At 38.2% G+C, this 13,811-nt stretch overlaps 1 protein-coding gene across 12 annotated transcripts in view; it reads right to left on the bottom strand.

Annotated features, from left to right (window-relative positions):
- The window catches only part of chd6 (chromodomain helicase DNA binding protein 6), a 74,359-nt gene extending 64,718 nt beyond the window's left edge, over window positions 1–9,641 (bottom strand). For 6 of the 12 annotated variants that reach the window (XM_058402959.1, XM_058402966.1, XM_058402968.1 and 3 more), the window contains exon 1: window positions 9,083–9,314. The gene's annotated coding sequence lies outside the window, so the exon portion shown is untranslated. Of the gene's footprint in view, window positions 1–8,344; window positions 8,366–9,082; window positions 9,316–9,367 lie in introns of those variants that run through there. The other 6 variants (XM_058402960.1, XM_058402970.1, XM_058402961.1 and 3 more) reach the window with 5 other exon arrangements.
- Window positions 9,642–13,811: the final 4,170 nt, after the last annotated feature.

The raw sequence follows: 13,811 nt of genomic DNA, 5'->3' as shown, positions 1-13,811 counted from the left end.
TCCTCTTGAGCCGTCTCTTATCTTAATCACATGTTCTTACTAATATGGCCACACAGTCAGTGATCTCTGTTTATGTTGAGGAAAAATAAGACAAAATAAAAACAATGGAAATATTTTCTAGTGTCTATAGCTTGCCATCCACATGTCATCCTTTATGTGCAAAACTTTTGAAGTTCCAACCATTTTTCCATTTTTTAACCAATAGTCACAGCCATATATGTCACATGATTTTTTTTTACAAGCTCAGTGCAAATGCACATGGACACATGCTCTCTAGCACGTTAAATCAGAATAAGAATAAATCTGACAGGTAACAGTTAGCTGGTATTTTCTTCTCTATTTTAAAGAAAATGCTATATTATTGAACACACTGACTTGTTCTTATGAAGTCCATACTGCAAAAAGAGAAACTACTTAAACTATTCAAACTCGTTCTCAACTAAAACTGAGATTTTATTTATTTAACGTTGAACATTTTAATTACCTAAAAAGGGGAATATTCGTTGAAAATGATTAGCTAATGAGACTGATCCGTTTAAGGCTGGGATATGCGAAGAAAGAATTTCACTGTGCTGTAATGTATATGACAAATAAAGGCTATTTCTATGAGATTAATGAATTACATTTACAGTGAAGCACCTATATTACTGATATGTACCTTGTATTTCCACTGTTTCCAGTATAAACAGAACCATTTCCTAGACTCACACGCACACAGCAAGCACTATGAATGCAGCAGTATGAATGTTTCAGTTAGTGAGAGAGGCAGTGGATATTTATTTTGTCTTAATTTTGAATTTTTCTGGTCGGAATTAAATAATACGGAGCATAAAACTCTGCTAAGATGTATAGTGAAAAAAATGAATTAGAGAGTGAAAAAAATGTACAAAAATGAGAGTCTGATGGAAGGATATGCAAGACAAAGCATTTACAATCCTTCAAAGAAAGTGAAAATGAGGCTGACGAAGGGCTGCAGGAATTGCAGGAAGAAATGTGAACATATGAGAGATGAGGACAGCTGCAAGCACTGTTAGACAGGAACGGCTGTACACTTTGAGCGAAGAGGGATGGGGCAAGTGTGGCAGAGGGTTGGGATGAATAGGGAAAAAAAGGGAAAAACTGGAAAAGGCTGGAATGAAGTCAAGAAAGACAATGAGATCACAAATGATTGTGCTCCTGAGAAAAATGTGTCTGTAATGGGGTTAGATGACTAAGGGTTGAGATTAATAGGAAAGAAGAAATCTTTTAGGGAGAGCATGGTTACCTTGCCAGGTGTACGGTTTACTGTAGACTGAAATCAACTCAACTTTGGTGATCAGCTCAATCATATCTTATTTAATGAGGAAATGTATAAGAACCACTGCTGTTGTCATCACTATCCTTTTCCAATAGGACCAGCTGTATGGCAAAAACAGTGCTAGTAGTAACCCTAAAGTAAAGTAAGAGTTGAAAAGAAAAAAGTTTTGCGTGAGGAAAAGAAGGGTTCAGTTCTGGCAGAGGGATACAGTGAGCATCAGGTTGCTTCCATCCTTAAAATTTCAAAGACAGCAGTTCATAAGAACAAGGTCAAGCTGCAGACATTAAAGACAACAAAGCTACAGACCGGCAGAGGGTGAAAACATCTCTCCACTGAGCAGGATGACCAACATCTGGTCGTGTAATGGTTAGACAGAGACCTGGAGAGGCCTACAAGTCACAGTGTCTCGCACCCACTGTGAAATTTGGTGGGGGATCTGTGATGATCTTGGGGTGCTTCAGCAAGGCTTGAATTGGGCATGTTTGTCTTTGTTTTGTTTGCATTATTTGAGGTCTGAAAACAATGCATCTTTTTTTATTGACCAATTATCATTTTTTGCTAATAAATGCTCTAAATGACAATATGTCTATTTGGAATTTGGAAGAAATATTGTCAATAGTTTATAGAATAAAAATGTTCGTTTTACTCAAACACATACCTATTAATAGTGAAACCAGTGAAATTGATAGTTTTGCAGTGGTCTCTTAGTTTTTTCCAAAGCTGTATGTTTTGTGAAAGGACGTATTTTTGAGAACGGATAACACTGAAACCACACTTGGTAAAGTGAATAGTACCGATTATCTCTTCACAGTGACACCTATCAAGGGGTGGGATATTATAGGCAGCAAGTGATCAGGAAGTTCTTGAAGCTGATGTGTTGGAAACAGGAAAAACTTAGCAAGTGTCTGAGCGATTTTGACAAAGGTCAAATTATGATGGCTACATGACTAGGTCTAAGCATCTCCAAAACAGCAGATCCTGTGAAGTGTTTCCAAAATGCAGTGGTTAGTGCCTTTCAAAATAGGAAAACAGGTGAACTGGTGAAAGGTTCATTGGCACCCAAGGCTCACTAATGCACATGGAGCATGAAGGCTATGTCCGATCCAACAGAAGACATGCAGCTGCAGACTAGTCAGAGTGCCCATGCTGACCCCTGCCCACTGACAAAAGAACCTATAATGTGCACATGAGCATCAAAAGTGGACCATGAAGCAATGGAAAATGGTGATGGAAAAAGGAAAACCTTGGTCCTGGCATTCATGTGGATTTAAACATTGTTGCAGACCAAAGCAGGGGTGGGCAAAATGGCCTTCAAATAATAATGAGATCTTGTAAAAAAATAAATATGCTATTCCATATTTACATAGCCTCAAATCAAACAGTATTTATGCCATGTAGTCAACTGTAACAAACTCATCCTCAGAGTTAGTGATGAGCTCAGTTTGTGTGTGTTGTTTTATCACAAGCAGCTACCAGCGCACATCTCTAAGAAATGTTTATGATGTTAAATAAATTGAACTGTTGTCACAGAACATTTGGAAATCTTTTATGGAATTAAAAAGGCTGCATTTAGGCTGAATTTATCAAGCCAGTGGCTTTGCCATTTCTCGTTCTGTAGCATTCTTAAGTAATAAACTAAACTGATGTACAAAACTTCACTAATTGACAAATGAATTTAGAAATTTATATTAGCACCTCTTCTCTCTGTTCAACTGTTAATTAGCATTAGCATCCTACTGCATTCTAAGCAGAATCTCATAATTATACATTCCATTTGTATTGACACCCATGACCCATGAGGTTTTTATTGCTGCTGATTATGGCATCTTTACTTTTGCACCAAGCGATCAGTTTATATAGGTGATGGCCTGTGTCATTAGTAAAGTTAGTACAGTTTAAAACTGATGTTTTTAACAGAGCTGCTTCTGCGTGTTTCATTTTCAATGTAATCCTATCACATGCACATTACAGCAGTGAAATTCTTTCTTCACATATCCCATCCTTGGAGGTTGGGGCCAGAGCGCAGGGTCAGCCATGATACAGCGCCCCTGGACCAGGTGGGGTTAAGGGCCTTGCTCAAGGGCCCAACAGTGGCACCTTGGTGATGCTGGGGCTTGAACCCCCAATCTTCCGGTCAACTACCCAGAGCCTTAACCACTTGAGCCACCACCACCTCAACAAATCTTTTGTCTACTGTAGCCACAACTGGAGTATGCCTTTTAACATAACCAGCAAGTCCTTCACCCATTTTAGTTAGGATGCAAAAACCGGAAAGGATAGAGGTAATTACTTTCTAATTATCATTAAAATTCATGTTTTCAGCTTAAAATTTTGTTGCATTCCTAATAAATATAGTTAACTGATATTAGCTATATACTTGTCTAAGTAATCTCCATTTACAGTAAACATGTGCATCTTTTAAGCAGGAACACTGCGTTAAGAGCACTGAGAAAAAAAATGTACTAAAATGAGACGAAAGAAAGGGCGGGTTTTAGAACACTTCATTAGGAACCTGTATTCATATGCATTCATGCAATTATTTAAACCAACTGTGTGGCAGCAGTGCAATGCATTAAGAAACACAGATATGGACCAGCAGCTAATGTTCACATACACCCTCAGAATGGAGAATAAACGTGATCCCGGTGAAAGGCAAGTTCTAATAAGAGAGGTCAACGAACAATTGCTAGAATGGCCAGAATGCGCGACAAATCAAAGCTTGAGGCAGATGTGATACTATAGCAGAAGACCATGTCGGCTCTAACTTCTGACAGCCAAGAACAGAATCCTGAGGCTGCAGTGGGCACAGGCTCACCAAAACTGGACAGTTGAAGACTAGGAAAGCATAGCTTGGTCTGATCAAGTTCTTTTGAGACACATACATTGTAGCGTCAGAATTTGATTCAAAGCATGTCAACAGGGACCAGAATCTCAAAGCAATCTCTAACATCTTGTGGAACTTACGAGCAAAGGAATGCCATACCCAGTATTAGTATTGTGTACAAACTGTCAATCACAGCAGACTCAAATGTCTTATTCATATGGCTTATTCAGCGAAAAAAAGGGAGACTGCTCTTTGGTCTATTTCTGTGTCGTAACCTGCAGTATCCAAGTGTGATGTTAAAATATAGGGCTACAATAGAAAAGGCATAAAATGCATGCATTATCTACTCAATCCATAATCAATCAAATTTATTTGTACAGCACTTGCAGCAATGGACATCATCTCAAAGCAGCATTACAGAAGTATAGAAACATAGAATGTTTAAAGTTAAGGTAGAATGTAAAAGTTAAGGTACTATTTTCCCTAACAGATATTTATCCCATATCTGTTCTGATTGCAAATAAATAAATGAGCTGTAATAAATAAAAAGATAAAAATATATAAAAATAAATAAAAAGAGCTGTATACAGACATCATACTTGTTCGATCAGGGAACAACATGCAATATTATGTCTGCCAATCTGGCTTAAATCCATGTCGAGAATTTAAGCATTCACCATTTTTAATGACAGTGGCCAGGTCAATGAATGAGATAAAATGAGTGATGCGACAATATCATTCTTTTCCCCCCAATTTTACCAGCATGCATATATAAATTTAGAAACATCCTGCTGTTTTCTGCTTTGAAAGAAAGGCAGAAAGAAAGAAAGGCAGAAAGGCAGAAAGAAAGGCAGAAAGAAAGAAAGAAAGGCAGAAAGAAAGAAAGAAAGGCAGAAAGAAAGAAAGAAAGAAAGAAAGAAAGAAAGAAAGAAAGGCAGAAAGAAAGAAAGAAAGAAAGAAAGAAAGAAAGAAAGAAAGAAAGGCAGAAAGAAAGAAAGAAAGAAAGGCAGAAAGAAAGAAAGAAAAGCAGTTTTGATGCCAATCAAACCAAAGCTCATATCAGTTTGAACTAGAGAAGTTAGCATCCATGTAATATATTTAATATAACAGTAATATCCTTGTAAACCTTTGTGTCTGATTATTTTCATTACTGGAACTTGTGAAATGCATTGGGACCGGTCAAGTAAGAACACAAAGATCATGTTAGATACCCTTATCTATTTACAATAACTGTGAGGTTAAAATAGCATCATTTTAAGGTGAGCGTGGAAAACTACTTTACCTCAGTAAGTTGGCTCAGCATTTTAAATTCACACAGTAATACACAGGTGAGAAGTGTGTTAATAAATAGCTTTTATTTCTTGTGTGTTTAGTAACATCAGTGTGCAACAGAATTATACTGATGGCTAGTGTGTGTGCATTTATGTCATTTTTTAACATCCTGAATTTTTTTCCTGAATGCTGAGACAGCAATCATTTAAAACTCATCAACAACACAAGCAGCGTGATTAGCTCTTCTCGTTCATATGGTAAGCTTGCAGCTATAGCACGCTCCCAGAATGAGCATGAAGTTTGGATCAGATTACTTGTCAAATGCATGTACATGAAACTTGCCCATTTTATAACACATATAAACAGTTAATTGGGAATAAGAATGAATTCATTCAGTCTGTCAAAAATCTTTGCATGTAAATACAGCTAATGAATCATGCACATCTCAATCATAGTGCCAGACTTTCACTTGAGTGACAGGTTTTCCTTTCATGTTGTTGGATATTTGGCTGTTCATTTCAGCAACACAGTATGCTATATTCATTATTAGCTCTATTCAAGCAGTCTGTCAAAGATCGTTCTTGTTCATCCTGCTTATTTACCAGTTTACAGCAGCGATGACCGAGTCTTGGGAAGAAAGCAGACTCAACATGCAGTATGTGCTTTTCACAGGTTATGTTTATAAACGTTTTCCGTATTAAAAAATGAATTTGGGGTTATGTAATGTCTTGCTTGCCAGCATTACACCTGCTGCCTGACAGTATCAACAGAACATAACCTTGTTGGCTTAAATAAAAGTCTTTTAACCTATTGGTTACATAGGTATTATTATTTTTCTCTCAGATGAGAAGGAGGCTGGCCCATCAGTTCTGCTAACACTTCAGCAAACACTAATCATAGTCAGGGACATGTGACAAGTTGAGGGTGACTTGTAGACATGTTGACATGCAGAACTGAAAAGAACTTGTTTCTTATTCTAGGAAATTTAACTAAGCCTGAACCATTAAAGAAACTGTATTAACAGATGTAAAGTTTCTAATTGTTTGTGATGATTCAGTATAATTTGTGGTTGGAATACGCCACTATTTAAGAGAATTTTTAACTGGTAATGCTAAACATTTTTCACTGGGAAATGTTGGAATCCTTTAAGCAAAATTAGAATAGTTCAACTATAATAGTTTCTCTTATTTTAAAGATATGTGGATTAATAGGATCTCTGTGGCTAACTTACTTTCTCCTGGCAAACCCTATACTGAACTTTCCACCATTTTGCCAAAGTTGACTGCAATCAAGGTTTCCATAAGACAGGGGACTGGTGGACGAAGTGACCAGTGGTAATTGTGGGAACATGCATGTCATCTCAGTCCCAAAAAGGAACTTGAGTCTCAAACAGAACTGAAGAGGTCTCAGTGTTTCACTGCCCGATCGCTTCACTTCTCCATGCTCATGAGCAACCTTGCACACAGACAAATCAGGATAACTTTGCTCAGTTCTAATGACCATGAACACTGACACTGCTGTGCAACTCAGGTTAGTCATCCAAACTCTCCAATAAACATACTATTCAGACACCAGAATTTGCAAACTTACGCTAACAAACTTGAACTCTACAGAAGACAAAATGGGTCTAAGTTATGGGACAAAAGCAATTTTATATATGTTGTATGAAACAGTTCCTGAGCAAATAGATTAGCAAATAAATAATACTAGGTTTTATAATTTGATACACATTGCTGCGTTCCCTCCATCAGCCTCCTGTTATTTCTTGCAAGAGATTTTACACACTGATGTTTGCCTACAAAAACAAAGTCAGGCCTGTCCTCACCTACCTGAAGGTCATCAAACCTTGCTCAGTACCATGGTCCCTTTCAGCTTCTAGTATGGCTCGATTTGACTCACTGTGTCTCAAGTTAGAAGGACGATATACATTAGGACTTACCTCGAGACTGCCACTCAGGTAGCAGAAACCCCTGACTTTTTGAACAGCTGAGTCACTGGCTGTCTTCATCGAAAAACCCCATAATTCATGTTTTTCTTGTTGTAATAACTTCTCTCTAACAACATTTTAGTTTTATAGTATTTTTAACAGAGACCACAAAACATTTTTTGCATACAAAGGGCATCTGAAGGGAAAAAAACATATCAATCCATTTCCAATTTTCTGTCATATTGTGATCTTTGTCCAAAAACAAACAAACAAACAAACAAAAATAACCCCGACACTAAAGATCCCATGTAAATCCATTTCCCACCAAGAGGTCATGTTGCTATCCAAATATTTCCTGAAATCCATTTCCCCCCCCATCATTCACTGTAGGAGTTTGTATTAACAAAATGTTTCAGCTTAGACTGCAAAAGGGAATTTTTCTTTTGTAATTATTCACATAAAATCATTGATATTCATTTCATTATACAATCATTGCACTTTACGTTTAAAACGGACATGCTGACAGTGCAATGTGAGTAATACACACTCTCCCACTAAACCACAGCAGAGGATCCCTCAGTAATAATACTCATAATGCAATCTTCTTACTTCAGTTTGTTAGGGGCTGCAATTTTAACTAGAATTAAATGCTACAGTTTACTAATAGATACTTCAAATACAAACAGCACTTTTAAAACTTCTTTAATAATCCCTGGTCAGTTTTACAATAAAAGAAACACTACAGAATGAAAGTTATGCCATATAGAAGCTAAAGGTACTTTACCTGGCTGCAGGTAAAGGTACGAGTGTAACTATTACACGTATAAGCTGTGAACAAACCACATGCTTTTTCAAAACTTAACACCAATTCACTCACAAACAAGAGATTACACAATGTTTTAGGTTGGAACTTTTAACCTCTACCCTCTACCCAAACAGCCTGGTCTAACTATATGGGAAATGCTATGTTTGAATACATCAGAAGACATCATTTTATGAAGAGTGGACATGCTAAAAAGCCTACCTGCTCCTGACAGGTGCCCAGCTGAAGAAGCCACCTCTGTCTGTTTAGCTGCACTGCACAGATGTCCACTACATAAGGCGTAATTGTAAGTAACTACTGTGTAATTAAATCTACTTTCCTGACATATTGTTCTGTCAAACCTCGGACTGACCTGCTTCACGGTACTTTTTCAACCAGGTTTCAGGTGTATTCGTGTTTATTGCCAAGCAAAATAATAATAATAATAATAAATAAATAATCGCTTGTATGACCATCAGAAACGCCGAGACACACACACACGCACACACACACATTAGCGAGGTTAGCCTGTGCTGCTAAACCTAACATCACTGCGACGGCACCGTTAAATGTCCATGTATCTATCGCAGACATTCCACGTGTGAAGCGACACTGAAACTCCACTAGAGCCCCTCTCTTTCAGCAGGACCTCGCCTACCTGAGCTCCAGCCACCGGTTCCAAACACTACACCGCTTTTTCGCCCCCGCGTTTATTTCCAAGGACGCAAAAAACGCCATGACAGTTTAGGGAAAAAATGCATCAAATATTAGAGGGGTGGGAGGCGAGGAGGAGAACAACTCAGTACAATTTCTTAATCGTTATTAAAGCACAAGACCTCAGCACTTCATTCATGAGGGATGCAGGAGTTCGAGCCCCGGGCCGAGTAACGCTCTATTGCTGCAACACAAATTTATATGGCACAAATTCAGGGAGGGTGGGAATTTAAAAGACCTACTTACCTAAAATGGCTACTGCATCACCCAAAACACAAACAGCTATTATTTGGTGAAGTTTAGCGCTGGTCGCCAGAACCAACAGCCTAACTTTGTTTAGGCCCGTATTATTTCGCTAGCCATTGGCTGGGGCTTAGCGCAACCTGGCGCGCGCTGCCTTCTATTGGATGTCGAGCTGTCAAGCAAGGCGCGCCGCTTTATGCTTGTATGAGAGCAAAATATTGCGAGAGACCATTGTGCACTGTTAGCTACTTGTGTGGATGCTGAGCGTGGTAATTTTATTTGAAATACCTTACATATGTTCAGAAGCAGGCGAAAGGCCTTTGTGCCGTCAGCTGATGTTCGCGCTGTTTGGATTCGCTGGGGGTTTTTTCGCGTCTGTCGTGTTTGGATCCGAATGCTAAAGCTAATCCTCCGGTTTTATGTTTCTTGTCCCTCGCAATCCACCAATCATGGTGCTTTTTACTTCATCATTACAGCGGCTGAGGAAAAAAAAAAAAGTCTAACATTCCACGTCTTTGCTCATGGTTCGTAGCCCGGATGTGAGCAGTGGAGGATTTAGCGCAAACATGTCAGAGGCGCAGTTTTTCTACACTCTCTGTGTTTTCCTAGCTTCCAGGGGGGAATTGTTCAGATGGATATTTTTCATAGCCTCTACTCAACGTTTGGGGTGAAAGAAAAAACATTGGGGTCCACAGTTGCTTGTATGGCTTCAAACTGCAGCTCAAAATGCAAGATTTTTGTTAATTCTGTTAAAAAAAAAATACACACATATGTATATCTAATATAATAAATCAAATGAAAATACGTACAAGTATAATAAAAAGTAATATATAGTTACAGATTAGCAATTAATGCAGCACTCTCATTTTCACCTCAGTCACACCAGGTTTCAGAGTAAAAGTTGTGTGCTTTGCTCACAAAACTTTGCTTTCTGTCAACATTGATGCCCCAAACTTCCCAACACCGCCTCAGAGCAATAGCTTGAAGGTGTCTTGCAAGTTTTGTGTGGATACATACAACCTGTCCTCAGATACAGTTGTTTTAGTAGATCAAGCCTCAACCCACATGGACTGATTGGAGGCCATGCTGTTTCTCAAAATGTTTTTGATTTTTCTTGAATATTAGACTCATAGGCCAAAAAAATCCTATAACTAGTTAAATATATTTAGAGTATTATGCACATTTTTATAAATTTGAGCAGGTATGGCTAAATGGTCTGATGTATACAGCCAAACTTTTACAAGGTAAACAAAATTACTCTATTGTCTCAGAAAAATCATGCCCAGCATGCCCAGTGGCCAATCTGAGTGAGTTACATGGCTTACTAGTTTCGTATTTGTGTGAAACCATACAAGCAATCATGTGTTAAAACTGTTTGTGTAAATTAATCTCCACCGTCTTAAGAGTTGAATGGGGTATTGTGGCATTATTGTTTAAAATGTCAACTTTTTTTAGTGTGTACATGTGTACATGTAAAGTGTACATGTAAAAATAAATGGTCCAAACTTACCAAAAAGTGGTTTTTAGAGTTTAAGCAAATCAGACAGTATCAAAAACGATATGTCTTAAACTTAGCACATTACCGTAGCGGCTTTGTTTTATGCAAATCCAGCCATACAGATATGTGTTGAAGCTGTTTAAGTAAATTAGGTTCAGACGCATAGGAATTTATTGGCATGTGACCATCGTAATATTGTTTAGAAATGTCATCATCTTTTTCAGAGTTTTCTTAGTAGGTTACCAAGTTTGTGAAGATCCTAGGATGAGTTATCAAAAGTAAATTTTGCATATTATGTAATGTAATCACAAACTCGATACTTTACTAGATTCAGCAATACATTGAATCTAAAAACAAATTTTCACTGTTCAATGGCCAGTTTGTGTGAGATTGCAATAGAAAGTTGGGGGACACAACCTGAACCTTTTAACCATTCAAGTTTCAATGTTAATGTTAACTTTGTCAAATATCTGCTAAAAGTTGATGACTGATGGGAACCATGTTCTTTATTTAATAAGGTTGTCATCATCAAAATCCTCAAATAAAGTTTTTAAAAGGAAAAAGCATTTCCTTTGTTTAAGAATACTTATTGCTAACTATCACATCTTTATGATTTAGGATTTGGTCACAACAATTAATTTTAGCAGAATCAGAATAATAATAAGTAGAAGTCATACAGTCTCAAGTGGCAATCTGTGGGGTAAAAGTGCCTAGTGCTTGCCATAAACACATAAGAGATGAACATATTTATGAAGTTTCGTAACAATACAGTAATGATAATCTTTATGTGCTGGGGCTAGTGGGGTGTGAATGGAACAGAGAGTAAAATGGTGCATCATTAGGTAGTATAAGAGGATCATGCTGCAATTGATCTTGATCGATCTGAGAGTGTCTGAGTAATACACAGTATGTGGCACTCCTCCCTCTCTACCTGGGGCAAAGAGCCCCCTGCCTCTCCCCTACTTTTGTCTTGGGTTTTGGGCAGGCTGAAATTGCTGCTGTCGTATAAATTTCGGGACGCACCTAATCGTTGCCCAAGAGGATTCCCAGCTGTCTCAAGGACAGCCCTGAAAAAACAAATCCTGAAACACATTATTTTGTGTTCAGTTAACCGGTATGAGCAGCTGCACCCAACCACATCTGGAGGAATCTCAAAGTGGTGCTCTATGAGGTCAGTGCAAATGGGTAGAGGTGAAAACACATAAAAAATTTTACCTTGCAACTTGGCAAATTTTGAGGACTGGGTGGATTGGGCCACACTTTTTAAACTTACATTCAGTTCTAGCTATTTCCTTTTGGGAACCACAGGTACTGCCTCTTTCCATGTTTCAGATGTTTGAGATGGTACATTTGAGGTACATTGAAGTACAACAATTGGGTTGTCTCTTCCTTAGTTTGAGTGTCCTGCATCACTTGATATAACCATTAATTACTCTTACTTGGTTGAAAGTGTGCCTCAGGGTCTCGTCACATGACTGCTCCAAGGTGACATCTCCAAAGAATATTCCCACCATGGTTGGAGTGGCAGAGACGGCCCTGGCACCATCTCCCCAGCCAGTGCTTTTCCCATACTGTACCTCACTACTGCATCTACAGCTATTTCTCTCACTAATGCCTGAAAGCCTCTTGACCTGTCCCCAGAATTAGTGGATAATGGTGAGACGAGGACTAACATCTGCATCCTTTTTATGCATTTGCCCCGGAATTGAGTGACCAGCAGCAACATGCTCTGGACTTATGTCTTTTTAGGACTGGACTGGGGATCTCTTGAAGATAGAGGGAATCATGGATAACTCTGAATATCAGTCTATTTAAAAAAAAAATAAACCTTCCACCTTCAACCTGCCAATGACCTAAAGTACAAATACTGGACTAGTCAATACAGTTCTAGATCTAAATCCCATTTAAAACCTAATGAAGGTGCACAGGAGATCCCCTCGCAATCCAATAGATCTAGAGCAGTTTTGCAAGGAAGAGTGGAATAACATTTTCAAATAATCATAAGCATAGTTGGTAAGCTTTTACTCAAACTGAGTGCTGTATTACAAGCAAAATGTGGTATTAGTTTTAGTTGTCCACTGTGTGGATGGTCATGGTCTTGTCACATTAACACACTGATGAAGATCAGTGTCTTTACCACCTTAGACACTTAAACTGCTGTCTAATGTGCTAATGAACTTTTTCAACTGCACCATCAAGAGCCTCCTGTTGGGAAGCATTACACACCAGTTTGGGAATAGCAGGATAGACAGGCTTTCTCGAGGGTGGTGCGATCAGCTGAGTACACCATACATTATGAGCTCCCTTGACCTGAGAGGGGTGAAATAAATATAGTATTCAGACACTTTTGCTTTTGTTATTTAATATAGTTCAATAATTTAATATGGTTCATTGACCCATAAATACTTTTAACTCTTTTTAAGGTTGCCACAGCAAACAATCTTTCTCCACCTATCCCTACCTTATGCGTCCTCAACACTTGCACCCACTAGCTTCATATCCTCATTTATTACATTCATATACCTCCTCTTTGGCATTCCTCTTTGCCTCCTGCCTGCCAACTCCATGTCCAACATTCTCCTACCAATATACTCACTCTCCCTCCTCTGAACATGTCCAAACCATCTTAATCTGGCCTTGCTCAAAGCCATTTAACCTTCCTTATTGTTACCATAAGAGCATGCTGTGAAAACTTGCATGGCAAACCTGGAGATCTGGAGATCAGCATGAAGCAGCATTATTCTTCTACCTGTCATCTGCTTTGAGAGCCTTTTTAAACACCCATCCTACTCCAATTAGACAATTTTTATGCCTTTCTCATTTTTAGAATTTGTTTAAACAATATTTCTCCAAATGTACGAATTACTCGACTGCTCATATATTTATGTCTAATTTTATCCATTTGTTATATCTACTACAAATGGCCTAGGCCACAAAATGGCAATTATTATTTATCTATACTTATAGATAATAATATAATTTATAGAAAACATAATTTTGCACCTTAAAATATTCATAACATTCATATTTTTTAAAGAATAGCCTATATTTTTAAGGCAATTCATAAAAGTCTCTCTCTCTCTCTGTCTATCTTTCTGTCTTTCTGCATCACTCTACCTGCTTGACCAGTTGTCAGTCACGGTTATAGATGGGCCAATCGATCATGAGATCATGTCCGCAATACAATCTGGAGATTTTAAGTGTGCACTGGCTACATCAGGCTAGTAGCAGTGA

Source organism: Hemibagrus wyckioides, linkage group LG11 (assembly GCF_019097595.1).
Source record: "Hemibagrus wyckioides isolate EC202008001 linkage group LG11, SWU_Hwy_1.0, whole genome shotgun sequence".
Taxonomy (NCBI): domain Eukaryota; kingdom Metazoa; phylum Chordata; class Actinopteri; order Siluriformes; family Bagridae; genus Hemibagrus; species Hemibagrus wyckioides.
The sequence above is the reverse complement of the archived record's forward strand: the minus strand, read 5'-3'. Positions and strand labels throughout refer to the sequence as shown.